Raw genomic sequence first — 13,960 nt, 5'->3', positions numbered from 1 at the left:
TTTTTAAGAGTCTCTCCCAGACAAAAAAAAAAAATAAAACAACAATTTCCATTTTAAATACATTTATAAAGCCTTTCTGTGGATAAAGAAAATATTTTTATACATTAGCATTTATATATTTTGAAATAAATGTCTTTCAATATGTATTTAAAACCGCATGTTTGTATTTTAAATGGCAGTCAAACATTTAATCTCAGACATGAATACAGGCCATTTTTTTCTCTCCTGCAAACCGCTAAGTGATATTTGTATATAACATGCAGACCATTTTAACTAATATAGGTCACAAATCTCTATGCCAAAAGGAAATCGGCTGTGATTGTGATGGTAATAGTATGTTCTATTTGCCTCACTATCAGATAAATGTAAATTTGTATCCTCACTGTTCCTTTCACATCAAACATTCTCCATCCAGATCTTTTTCTTCCTATCTGCCCCAGTATTGGCTGTATCTCCTCAACTCTGCATTTTTATCTGATGTACTGGATGACAGGTAATCTAGCTGAAAGTTCCAACAATTGCACACAAAGAAAAAAAAGGCTCCGGCTGATGAAATCTGAGCAGTTATCACACTAACCATTACCTGTCAAGCCCTCCGCTTCAATCTAAGGGTGCATCAATTTTCTGAAGAGGAAATCAAGGGCGAGGAAGAAAAGCAGTCCAGATAAACAATGACAAAGGCCTCTTTTCTGCTGCTTTTATTTATGATGGGATGTTGCTGTGCGGGGACCAAGGCAAGGGCTTTATCAGACCAACTGATACATCTTTGATAGCGAGGGAGTCTTCACCCTTGATGAAGTGTTGCACTTGCCAAAGAAGATTTCGAACTCCAATGACTTTCCCTCAAAAACCTGTGGAGATAGGGGAGTCCCTGAACGGCCACACGCGGCTGAGTGAAGTGACAGAGTGAACAAACAAAGACACGTGTGTGTGTGTGTGTGTGTGTGTGTGTGTGTGTGTGTGTGTGTGTGTGTGTGTGTGTGTGTGTGTGTGTGTGTGTGTGTGTGTGTGTGTGTGTGTGTGTGTGTGTGTGTGTGTACTCCAGTCTGTAGAGAAAGTGTAAAGCTTGTGTTTGGAGGAGAAAAAATTGGATGAAATAGTAGGTCCTAAGTTATTCTTCATTTTGTTGCTCCATGCATTAAGCATCAGTGTAAAGGACCAAACTGTGGATTTCCTCATTTAGATTTTTTTTTTTTGTAATTGTGAGAACTTTTTGAGAATCTTTTCTCTTTCTCGTATCAGAGCTGTGAACAGAAATATAAACTGTTTCATCAACAGCTCAGACTGTTGCTCTGTGCAATAAGACTGACTTACTATTGATAAAGATGTTGAGCTGATAAGGTATTATTAAAAATTGTGGTCAGGTCAAGGTGTTTATTTAAATAACAAATCAGGTGCAAAAATTACACAAAATCACTACAAATATAAAAATACAGAGTATAGTAAAATAATGATTACCAATCATTTCTGAAATTACATCTCAGGATGCTATGTCCTTTTCTCCTACCCCAATTGTTAACTTCTACCTAACTTTCAGTGTAAACTAAGTAAAATCGACCCCCCTTACCTTTTTAAAAAAAAATTAGTTTCCTCTTAAATTCTGATCTGAAGCATTTCTCTATGAGAGAAACATTATCAGGAAAAACCTGTAGCACTTTCTACCATTTGCATATTTTCTATATGAGTTATAGAGCCTCCTCTAGGCTAGGTTTAGTGGATGTGTTAAATCTATCGGCTCCCAACATCCTGTGTTGTTTCTATACAAACACAACCTGTAGTCTCACATTAGTGATTTCACTTTGATAAACGGATCACAATGTTGATACAGTAAAATATGAAAATGCAAATAATGGAACATATTAAATGTTCTGCATCTCTCTAAACCATTCGCATAAATACTCGAGGATTATTTTCAAGAAATACATCTCAATGAATATAACAACTGCCGTCCGTAAAACCATAGGAAATCATAGCTGCTTTTTCTTTAGCACCGCTGTTAGGTTTTATGGTGGGATGTTAAGGAAGGAGGTGGGACTCTAAGTCAACTGTCCTAATGTTGTGATCACTGTGTGAGTGTGAGTGTGTGTGTGTGTGTGTGTGTGTGTGTGTGTGTGTGTGTGTGTGTGTGTGTGTGTGTGTGTGTGTGTGTGTGTGTGTGTGTGTGTGTGTGTACATACAGGACATACAGTCTGAGGGCTCCCATGCTGACAGTTAACTGAGTAGACAGAGAGGAACCATAATTAGATTCATCTACTGGTATTGACTGACATGACAAGACTCCAGTCTGATCAATACACACACTCAACATATTGTTCCAAATACCAATAACTGTGAATATCCATCTTAACTGCATTAGTTAAAGTCAAATAATTAAATGTGCCCTTTTAAACATGGATGATCCTAACCGTCAAAGATTTATAAATAAACCTTTGTTTGGTTTGCATGAAAAAGCGTCGCACATATGTAAAAATAAATATGTATTTTTTAATTAATGCGCATCTAACTTAAAAAAGAGCAAAGAAAATAAAGGAAATGTATTCACTTCAAAATAGTAGTTACTTTTAAAGATTATATGCAGTTGTTGAGTACCCCTTGAAATGATGTGGACCTGTGTAATTGATGCTGGATATCAAAATCACTATCTTAAAGCAAAAAATAAAACAAAAAGATTGACGAACTGAAGCTAATTTTTTCTTTGCATCACCTTATTTCGCATAGGGAATAAAGAAGATCTTAATCATGTGTTCGCTCGGCTTTATCAGCATGTACATGATATAGTGTTCTTGCACGAGTGACTTTGGCTCACCACATCCCGCCCCCGAAAGCTTTTCCCTGTGAATATCCCACCCTCGAACAGAGAATCCATTATTGACAATACTAAACACTCTCCTACTCCGGGCCATTGACGTTTGACCCCCTCAGTATTTTTTCTCTATTCGGGATCACTGATAGCTTTTTGTTTGCCATAACTGCCTCACTTATATTTCCACCGGCGTAGTCCTGCATTGACTCACTGCCTGATAGCAATGCAGATTGCCCCACAGTGTATAAAGTGTAATAGCCACCATCTTTTAGCCTCTAACAATGCTGTTAACATCAGTTAAATGGTGTCAAGGACATCAATACATATTTTTGTGCAAGTCGAGGTGGAACTTAAGCTAAGACACGTGTTAATTGGTACCAATTAACAGTAAGGATTGGACTTGAAAGCTGCATGTTGAACATGTTGCTATTTTATTCTCTGGGATTATTTGTACCTTAACTAATGACTGAGATGTGCACGGCCTCATGAACATTGATTAAGTCACTCTTACTTCTAACTATCAAATCACCAGTATTTTGAAAAATACTTATACGCTATAAAAGTAGATATACTGTCTGATCCATGACAGGTTGTCATTATGAGCTGGTTTGCAATAAACTAAAGGTTGAAAGATCAGTAAGAAGAATATAAATATATAGATATATGAAACTAGTTAGTGGCTCAGAAGAGAAGAGAGTGAATGTGGCCATCGCTAACAAACTTGGAGCTTGATGACTTGCGAGTTGTGACAGGTAATTACTCACACTGACGGCCACTGAGAACAGGAGAGACGCTCATATTTGATGAATGATTCACATGTATTTTAATTTCTTCTGTCCTTTGACCTTCAGGGCAGGCTAATGTCTTTTGGGTCACCCCCTGCACACTCACAGACAGACACTGTCTCTTTAGTTTCCTCTCAGAAACACACACACACACTCACTGGTTGAGAGGGCTACAGGAGTCATAGTTAATGGGATTAACCCAGCAGTCCTGAGCCATCCCTAACCTCACCTCCAGGTCCTACTGTGGCAATCAGAGGCATCAGCATCCTTAACGCATCATAGAGAGTGCTTGTGATACCACGCTGTGGGGACCTCTGCTCTCTAACCTCTTAACACAGCAGCACTTTAACTGAAGTGACCTCTGCTGCTTTATAGCGCTACCCCCAGAGGAGACCTAAACGCAGCATCCACCAGGTCACAGTATAAGACACCATTAACCCAAAACCTCTAGGCTGGACTCTGTTTTAAATCTCTCCTCTGGCAATCACAGCAGCATCAACACCTTGTAGGTTGACCCTGTCACACGGCAGTCAAGATACTTGATCTTTAATGTGAGGGTCACATCTCTAATGGATCTGTACTCGTGCGTCGGTGATATGTGTAGCTGACAATAAAAAAGACATGCTAATTTTTATGCTGCTTTGATACTGAAAACACAGGAACGGGTACACATTCCTTCCCATCCACACTCCCAACACGATTACTTAGAAATGAAGCGGAAAATGGAAGCGATTTATTAACGAGACATTAGAGGCACTTTTAATAACCTTCCCATCCTGCTCAGCAGGGAGCTGCGGATTACACCACACAGGTTTCGGTGACACCAGAAAGGAAGTCCCCCGCCGGGTGTGTGAAGAGCGCAAAGGGACACAATACCCAGCCTGGGGTTCTCACATCCCGCTCTGGGCCCTCACCCCAGGGGGAAGGACAATGGGTTAAAAAGGCATGAATGTCCTGCCTATCCAGGATATAATGTAGGTGGCTGCCACTGGGTCTGAATGGCCTGACAGAGCAGCGGAGGGAGAGGCACAAAGAGCCCGTAATAAAAGAGATTCCTCGGGTCAGTAAAGCATTGCATTCACTTTGGCCTCCACAGCTCACAGCCTCTCCTCTCACATTCACCTTTATTCTAAACCGCAACAACTATTGGATATATTATAAACAGAAAATATATCTGTGAGGTGCAAGTGTTGCTCCATTGTATATAAATAAATAAATATAAAAAGTGAAATAAAAACTTTCTGCCATCATTTATAACCTATATAGTTATTTAATAAAAAAGGAAAGAAATAATATCATGTTGTTGCTCTTACTTTTTTATTGTTGCTATTGTAAAAGCAATAGTAAGGTTGTACTGGTACAAATTGTACATGATATTCAAGAGGAAATGCAAGGTGTTCCTTGGAACTTGTTTGAGTGCACTTTAAAAAAAAAAAAGGATCCAGTTAAAAGGAAATCCGTCACTCCCACTAAAAGTAGGGGAAGGATTAGAGAAATTCCACAGTATCAGGTGACATATGTTCGTGCAAAAGTGTGAGAAATCAACAGCTTGATTATTTCCTCTAAACTGTCTGTGTGCAGACAATTTGTGTAATCTAAGCATTGGCTCAGATCAACTTAAAATACTTCTCTAACCATGCTTCTGCTTATTTTATGCAGCCAAAAAAGGGGAAAAAAAACACTTACCTAATATATGCAAGTGTCTCCATTGACTGCTTGGAGTGAACAATGATTAAAATGCGTAACCATTGTCCAATTCACTGGCAGGGACAATCAGATAATGCAAGGAGACAAGGGATGATGCCCACACAGACACATGCCTTTACTGCACCCTTAATCTAATTAAAGCAAATAAACTTATAACCGATCTTCTCGGTGACAAAACGCTGCTGAGGAAGCTAATTTGCTTCCTTGTTGTGGCTCCAGAAACAGATAATACTGTTTTATTACACAAAGGTCACCAGGGAAATTAACTTCTGGGCCAGCAAATAAAAGAAAAGGCCCAGCACTCAGAATAACAAGTACATACTGATTACATTCAATCATGAGAGTCCCAGTTGGATAGGACGCTGACCTTTCTCCCTGTCTTGTCTGGAAATAAGATATGTAAACGTAGAATGGGCCACTTGCAAGGGTCCAGCTCTGTATTGCATTGTGGAAACAATCTAGCAAGGCAGCCACTACAAGGCCAATTGCACAAGTTATCCGTTTGAAAGAAGTTTAATTTTAACAGTTGAATAGAAATTCATGGCTTTTTTCAGACTCAAAGAGCACTAAATTGGATTAAGAGCACATCACTGAATTCACAATGAACAAAAAGTTTCAGTTTCTTTGTCTCCTATTAAATAAAACCAAAGTCTCAGGGTATTATTAGTCACCCTCCATTAAACGTATAAGACAATTCAAGTTCTTCTACTCAGATGACTTGATTTACCATAAATCTACCACCCGCAATCATTTCATGATCATCTTACTTCATTTGAGGTATTAGTTATTTCAGACCCTCCAACAAACACCATGCTGGATGTTTCTTTTATTGTAGACACTTTCATTTCATTTCGTCCCTCTCCTGCTGGTGCAGTTAGTCACTGTCTAGCTCTTTCGCCATGATTGATGTTTACAGGTCATAGCAATACTCTTAACTCATTAGTTAGAAAGGGAAAGATGGGAGCACTTGCTGGAGTGAGATATTGCCGAAGAACAGAGGGAGCTATTTCAATGGGGAGACAGAGAAACTTAGCGTCAGTGTGATAATAGCCCCTGAACTATTGCATGTTTCAATCAATGGAGACAGAAGTAAATAAAAACCAGAGGGGAAGATTCACCGGCATCGATCCCAGCTCAACACAGACCTTGTTGACAATCTATGGTCTGAGCCAGTAATGCTCCCAGTCATCCACAAAATCAATGAAACTCATCCTTTCAATAGCATCCAATTATTAGCACAAAGTAAAGGTAGCAACAAAGACAAGATAAATGCTAATTGGAATGTGAATAAGTGCAATACTGAAAACAATAATATCAAAACAGTCTCCGAGATGGTCATCTCTGATGATTCTAACTTGGTTTAGAGTTGGCAACACATTATAAAAATAAAGACTGTAAAGTAATTCTTTTTTTATTCGAGTCAAAATATGACAACCACCATATATGAATCATCATATTTGAATCAAACTGTTTTATTAGCCCAGTTTGTTAATTAATCTGGTCAATTGAATCTTAATTGTGGTGCAAGGTATCTTTTCTTTTTAGAAACAATGTCCCTATTACCCACGATAATGCAGAGAACTCCCGGTTCTAATTTCGAGCTAAATTCTATCATAAAATGTTCATCTACACTGAAAAAACTGAAAATCTGACTTTAATTAAATGTATAACAGATTCCACATAACTGTATTAGGTTAGTTGAAAGCAATAATATTATGTTTGTATAACAAATATTGGGTTATACTTCATATTATTGCTGTCAACTAAAGCAATACAATTATCAAACTACTGACACTGTTCTGTGCTATCTTGATTTACAGGGACACTGCTTAAGGAAAGAAAAGATTCTGTTAAATTTCAAACTATCTTGTAAATAATCTTGTTTTAATGCTTTAACCTCAATCATGTTCTAGTGACTTCCAAAATGTCACAAATATATATCTCAAAACTTGGACATATAAATACAAAACGTGGGAAGACACTGCTAGTGGTTAGTGACACAATGTTGTTGTCTTTTTATAATTTAGGTGAACAATCTTAATAATCCATCCCTGCATGTTGTAAAACTGCAATGTGTGATCAAATAATCCATGTTTGTTCTGTTATATTTGCACCAAATCTCATGAATTTGGTTTGAATATTGTTACACATTTATAACAGTAATCATCATGGCCAGCTGTGTGTGAACCTCTCAGGACAGTCTGGGATTTTGTCCACAGTTACTCACAGTGTGGTTTACATTAGGTGAGGGAGTATCCAATGTTCCCCTCTGCTGGCCCCCATGTAATATCCATTAATTTCCCATCATAGTTTGTGTTAATTAAAAAAGCTACAGGTTTAATTGCCGTTAAATGTAATGATGTTAGATCTCATGTTCATGTGTTCAGCTCCACCCATCACCAGCTCGTTACTCAGACTTGCTGTATTTAATCAGATAGAGAAGGAAGACTTGTCTCTAATTATCTGCTCCGCTTCATCATTTAATCTTACTATAACAGCTCCTCGATTTCACTGCAGACTTGGCTTATAGTATGTCTAACCTGACAAAGTTTACATGTTCTTGATTGTGTAATTGTTCAGAACCACTGTTTATTTCTTGAATGTATTCAATAATCAGGTTCAGTGCAAAATATTGTGTTAAATGCAGCATTGAATTAGCTTAGAATACATAAAAACCTGATTTGTGTGTTAACATAAAGTCAACCACTTTTGGAGAGTAGACAGGACAGTATCATGTAAAATGAGTGAGTGCTCACTTGGATTTTAGGAGCTGAATTCACACCAAAAGAGCAGTATCCCTTAATGGTGTCAGATCACTTCCAACATTGTATGCCATTGCATTTATGTATCACTCAAATTCTCAATTGTGTCACAGTAAACAACATCATCATCGTCATCATCATCAGGGATAAACAAACCACAAGTCCTTTTTGCTAAATGAGCCATACAGTTTTTGTGGGTCTGACGCTGACCCACTCTCATAAAGTAATACAGGTATTAAAAAACAATGATGTGCCTTTCTTCCAAATGGGTGTCCCAGTGCAAAATTCTGCCTCTTAATATAGTCAGTGCTGCAATTTCAGCTGATGTGCAATTGTACCCTAACGGGACAGTTCCTTTAGCATGTGTGGGAGGATCATGGGTATTACTGCTAATTTATGAGCCTTTACCTAATGTCATAAATCTGCTCCGTTCAACAAAGCAGCACCTGGTAACTGTGCACACAAGAACATCAGCTGTCATTCATCCAAAAATACTTTTGGGTGATGTCACTGTTCATAACAGAAGGATATCAAACAGCTGTGTTTCTTAAGCACTAAAATAATTCATTACAGAGGAATCATTACACTTGCTTCAAATTCCTATATTAAAAGGGATAAATAATGCATAAAATGAGTCAACACCACATTCAAATCTGAGTTTAAATGAAAAACAAGCATTTCTTGTAGTTGCTCAGGCACACAACTAAATATGACTCTACAGCATTGGAGAATATTTCATAAACAGACGTTAGGACTTCCAACCATAGGCAGCCCCCTTGAGGATCTCATTTTAACAGCTTCTCCCTGCTTTGTTGGTTGAGGTGCTTGTAGAGCACACTTGCTTGCAGCATGGAGGGGAAGAAAATCTGATTAAACAATTAGTGTCAATTAGCCCCGACCAAATCATTCCACAAACAATTGGTCTCTAGTGCCCGGCTTAATTACAGGCGACTTTCAGCTCCTTATCGTGAGCCATGTCGCCCGTGATTCATGTCCGACTCACGCCTGTCCCTCAAGCACCATCAATTATCCGCCAGTAAACAAATTCACCAGGCAAAAAAAAAAAAAAAAACACAGCTCCAGGTCCCAGGCCTGATTAGCATAACTCTATGTATGCTGCTCAGCTGCTGTGCAACTATAAGTGATCAGAGCAACGATGTGATGAGATGGGCATCATGCTGATAAAGGATAAGAAGAGATGATAGAAAAAACTGTTTGATTTGTGTCAAAAAACACAACACTGCCCCAGTTCCTCATTGATAAGCCTTCAGGCAGATACTTGATTGAATATCGGCACATTAATTAAAATCTCTCATGCCATGTTTCGATAATCCTCCTTATAGAAATTCCTTTTATGCCATATTCTGTGTTATAACAGGAGGCATTTAAAAGTGCAAACACAAAGGCTCACAGGCACAATCACGTCTGAAAATGTGAGGTCAGAGTTCTTGATTTCTCCACACACACACACACACACACACACACACACACACACACACACACACACACACACACACACACACACACACACACACACACACACACACACACACACACACACACACACACACACACACACACACACACACACACACACACACACACACACACACACACACACACACACACACACACACACACACACACACTGTGTGAAGGGGAGCGACAGCAGGCTCGATGACATGTTAAATTACCCTGTTGATGTATAGCTTAATGAACCCCTTGTGTTGATCACGCTCCACATTAATCAACAGCCATGAACAGATTCCCTTATTTTCTCAATGCTGCCTTGATAAACTGCAATTTCATTTAACCTTGGACAGCAACTTTAATAGCTTCCACAGGACAACTGTCAATACTTCCCTGGGTATACAGTGATTAAATTGCAAGGCGAGAAGTGTGTCCCTGCTTCCTCCTCATGCTCATCTCCAGACTCCCTCTCTTCACCCCCTCACCACAACACAACACAACCCCCCCCCCCCCCCCCCCCCTCACTTCAAATCACAATTTGTACTTTCACACTTCACAGAGACCACACTTAAAAAACAAAGTCGAAACAGACATTTTTGGTCTCTGCCGTGCAATCACCGGGATAATCTGTTGCTGTGTGTTGTGGCTTTTTTTTTTACACATACATAAATTCTTCATTGTTGCAACTCAATTTTATATTATAAAAATGCATTTCTTTTATCAGAAGAATAACCTGTTGATTATTTGGTGCATCTGATATCTTACCCATTGATATCTTTTTCAGTTGTAGTTTTGTGTCAATGTGTTGTTTAGTCTCTAAACAATAGACATATAGCCTATAAGTCAACGGCTACACAAACCATGTGCCCAAAACCGTCCCATGATGAATAAAATACATTTTAAATGATTATTTAGAAGACATGAGGTAAGCTGTCTGGCAAGCTAATATTTCCATCACATTTATTTCTAAATTTTGTTGCTGCCCGTGAGCTCGATGGACAGGATACAACAAGATGGTGACAGGCAGTGACCTGAGCCCTGTCATAATGATTTTCTGTGATATCCTCCACCCTTGTCAATTTAGCATAAATTATCAGCCATGAAAGGCCTGCTGGCTGATTAAAACCAATTGTCTGGGTAGAGAAGGACAAGGCAACCTCTTTATTATATGATAAACTAAGTTAATGGAAGAAGACAATCTCCCCTCTGGGAAATCGGACTGGCTCTTAATTAAAGCATTGTGTTTTCTTTGCTGGATAGAAGGGCCTTTATATTAGTCAAACATGCTTGAGTCAAACTTTTAGGATAATTTGATGAATAAACTAAAGCAACACGTCAGGAGTGCGAGAAAGAAATACATCTTCCTGTGTGAATATCTGACACATAAAGTGATTGCAGATTCACAAATGTAATCAACGCCAATCAGATGATACTCAAAGTCAACAAATACACTGTGTATGACCTATTTTGTTTATGAAAAACCCACACCTGAGACTTTGTGGTAATTACACATGATCTCAGAACACAGTATCACCTTTGGAGAAGATGTTTCATTATGACATCAACAGTTTCTCAAGATTCCAAGTTGTGTGTCACATGTCAAGCAGAAGAAAATCAGTTTGTTTGTGCAGTTCATCTCCGCTCAGCCAACAATGCAGGTTTGTCTTACTCTTGTGCTCCTCGGATGACATAACAGAAAAGCAAACATTTCTCCGTCCTGTGCCTCTCGTTTGCTTCCTCCACCCACACTTGAGAGGTGACAGGCGTACACCCGGACTTCCATTATTATCCAACACAGCAAGAATGCCTCCAGGAGGATAATTACTGAAACTTGAAGAGCCTGGGCTAATCCTAAGTACTTCACTTTGTATGACTGCCTCAGCCGCCTGTCTCTTAGACTGCCGCTCACACTGACAAAGTGCAATGTTGGGCTCAGTGAAAGTCAATAAGAAGACCTTGTGGCCTGCAGATGTAGCAGTCAAGCCAAATGGCAGCAAAACACACTTCATGTTGTTATCTGTGTTTATCATAAAAAGCTGGGTTGGAAAAACTCTATCACCTCAGCCTGGGAAATAAAGATAACATAACATTCATAGAGGCTATCCTACAAATGCCCAAACGATTATTCAACAACATTTATCTTAAAAATAAGAATACATTTTTTTTTTTGGTGGAACAGTTACAGGAGGCAGCCATATAACCTGAACTATAAAGTCCTGGGCAATGCAAAACCAATGTACTGCCACCAGGCTTTCTGACTGACAGGTGCTGAAGCAAATCATTAGCACCCTGTCTTGACATATTTGCGTGACAAGACCCATCATATGACACCCACTGCAAATCTAAGGATATTCGCTATTGAACATACAATTAACTTAATAAAGGGTGAAATTATGCCCATCTAAATTACCATTTACATGGTTTCCATGTAAACCAACAATGTGACTGCTAACAAAGAAGCTAGTGCTAGGGTTGTTAATATAGTAAATAGTAGTAAATATATATATATATTTGACCTACAGGTGGTAATGGACAGCTTGTTGTTTTGATTTTTTGCTGTCGAGTGCCACAACTTGAAAGGCATAGGAAAGTTTTTTTTTGGCGGCTCTCTCCATTCATCCCAAGAGGAACCAGATGCTCCCATCCTGCCAGACAAAGCCAGGAACAGCTGCCTGATCGATACCCGACAAAGGCTCAGAGGTTAGAGCAGTCAAAAGATTGTTAACTAGCCATTTTATTTGCCAGACATTTATATCATTGTTTATGGTTCAGTGCACCTCTTCAGCACAGGCCATGCTGCACACCTGTGCTTGGAACACTTTCAGGGTCTCTTCACTCACTTTTCATGACCCTTACAGGAAAACGGCCCACTGTCTCTTAGTTACACAAGATAGATGGAAGGTTATTTATGTTTGTTTACTATTTTTTCTGCTGTATTTAAAATCATTAATATTCATGTCACAATATTTTGCATCATTGTCGGCAGCTCATTGAAGAAATAAAGGTGACCCTGAAAATAGCTGACTTGCTATGTATATGAAGGTTTCAGAAAAAGCATTAATATGTGTATGCATCAGGCTGACAGGTGCAGGTGAGTGTGCATTGATACAGTGGAGGATGGAATTGGCCTGTATTTGCACATTCCTGCATATGCATGTGTGTTTATGTTTGTGTGAATATGAGTGTTGCTGTACCATGCATCCCAGCCGGCAACACATGGCTTTGCTGCCTCCACTCTGGCTCGTGTTGAGAGTGTCCATGCAGGCTGGCAGAGAGAGGAGACCCTCTCTGTGGCTCACCCAGGCGGAGAGGGGCTTCCTGCACATCTTTTGTCACACCATTTGGGCCCTTGTGTCTGTGGCCGCCCGCTTCGGACCCACTTGGCAGCTCACAGTGCAGACGGACATCTGCTCTTTCCAACCTCCTGGTGAACAGAGAAAACAACAACCAACAGACCCTGCTCTCTTACTCTCTGCTCTGCATACTTTACTCATATACTGTCTGTTAGGACAGTAACAATCTTTTGATGAAGCAACAGTCACATCCATCCATCTGTTTTAATATAATACCACAGTACATTTACCTAATACTATTTTTTTTCTTAATTGCTGAGTTATGGCTAGATAAGAAAATATACACCCTGTAAGAATCTTTTTTTTTTTAAACCTTGAATTACTGTTGGTGATAACTATGCACCCTGAGCACCATCTTTCTTTTAATTGGTGGTGATTCACAAGGGATTACCTCCCGTTTTTTTGCAGAAAATCAGTTTGAAAAAAATTGCCTTTAGACTACCGGGTTGCTTTGTAAATCATCACATTAAAGTATATTTTTGCATCTCGGGTTTGACTCCTTTCTCTCGGTTCTCTAGGCGGAGTGATTCTGCAGCACGCAATATTGAACACACTTTGTTCGTGCTCAGCGGCCCAGAATAACTCGGTCATTATGGTGGCGAAAGGGACAGGTTTTGAGTTTGATTTCATGATGGTAATATAGCCCATGTGCGTAGGAGTAAAATGCCTTCAATGGGGACATCTGTTCAATGCGTCTTATAGTTACAGCCCGTTATAAGAACAACCTGTGCACAGTGCACACCAAATGAACTAAGACCGACCCCAAAGCTGATGAACGCAACAGGCAACAAAATGTGTTTTTGTTTTTTGGAAAGGATATGCAGTGCATTTAGAATAAATTAGACAATCACATGTTGAAGTGCACGTGGATTAAATCTATCTTGTACCCCTGTAGCTTCAGCAGCAAGACGTTTCCTGTCGAGCAGTTATCACACTGACCTCTGACATCAGTCTTGCTGGTATGATCGCTTAGTAATTTGTCACCCGAGGCCAACATGTCCCCTGTAGCTAGCCAATAACTTGCTCTCCAAATGCGTAAAATCCCTAATGCGCATAATATTGTGAATCCCCATCCCCTCA

General features: G+C 39.3%; 1 long non-coding RNA gene across 1 annotated transcript in view; it reads right to left on the bottom strand.

The window, feature by feature from the left end:
• The window catches only part of LOC134862407 (uncharacterized), a 55,798-nt gene that overhangs the window by 18,783 nt on the left and 23,055 nt on the right, over window positions 1-13,960 (bottom strand). The window contains exon 3 of the long non-coding RNA XR_010165506.1: window positions 12,722-12,951. This is a non-coding gene — a long non-coding RNA (uncharacterized LOC134862407). The remainder of the gene's footprint in view (window positions 1-12,721; window positions 12,952-13,960) is intronic.

The sequence above is a fragment of the Eleginops maclovinus genome, chromosome 3, assembly GCF_036324505.1.
Source record: "Eleginops maclovinus isolate JMC-PN-2008 ecotype Puerto Natales chromosome 3, JC_Emac_rtc_rv5, whole genome shotgun sequence".
In the NCBI taxonomy this organism is placed as follows: Eukaryota; Metazoa; Chordata; class Actinopteri; order Perciformes; family Eleginopidae; genus Eleginops; species Eleginops maclovinus.
This window is presented reverse-complemented; position numbering and strand designations above follow the sequence as displayed.